The sequence below is a fragment of the Sorex fumeus genome, unplaced genomic scaffold, assembly GCF_029834395.1.
Source record: "Sorex fumeus unplaced genomic scaffold, SorFum_2.1 ptg000125l, whole genome shotgun sequence".
Classification (NCBI taxonomy): domain Eukaryota; kingdom Metazoa; phylum Chordata; class Mammalia; order Eulipotyphla; family Soricidae; genus Sorex; species Sorex fumeus.
In genome coordinates this window covers 2,564,187-2,565,000 of record NW_026606182.1, presented here as the reverse complement: position 1 = coordinate 2,565,000, position 814 = coordinate 2,564,187, and positions in this window count along the sequence as shown.

Below are 814 nucleotides of genomic sequence, written 5' to 3'. Positions count from 1 at the left end.
AGAGCGCCCCCCTCCCCCCACTCACCTTTTCTTCGGCTCCCCTGACCTCTGGACTCTGCCTTCCGCCCTCCCTGCCAGTCCCCCACCCCCTCTTCCTGCCAGATTCCCTGTTCCTGCCCACCCCATCCTCTGGGGAAACGGGGGCCGCCCCACACCCAGAGATCTCCATGCAGTTGTCACCCGGCTCTGGGAACCGACCTTGCCCCAGCCTGCTGCCAGGGGGGCTGGGCCCGGTTGGGCTCCTAGGGACAGTGCGTGTTTGTGTATCTGTGTTGTGTACTCGTTTTGTATGTGTATATGTCTCTCTGTGTGCTCTGTGCGTGCACATGGATGTGTGCGTGTGGATGTTTGTGGATGTGTGCATCTGTGTGTATGTATATCTGTATGTGTGCACATGTGTTTGTGTATATTCTGTGGATATATGTGTCTGTGAATGTGTGTGTGGATGTTTGTGGACGTGTGTATATGTGTATATGTACATCTGTGTTCTCTGTGTGTGTGCGCATGTGTTTGTGCGTATGTCTGTGGATGTGTGTGATGTCTGTGGATGTGTATGTATACGTGTGCATAGGTATCTGTGTGCTGTGTGCACATGTGTCTGTGGATATGTATTGCCTGCAGACCTGTGTGCATGTGTGTGCGTGCGCGCGCACGTGTGTGTGTGTGTGTGTGTGTGTGATTCATGCCTCCCTGCCTCCCAGCCTCATCCCCCCTGTGCTCCCAGCATGGAGTAATGGCTCAGGCCGCTCCTGACCTCACAGTGAATCAGCGCCCATGGGTCATGCTGCCCAGGCCTCAGCTGGGACAGGCCGGA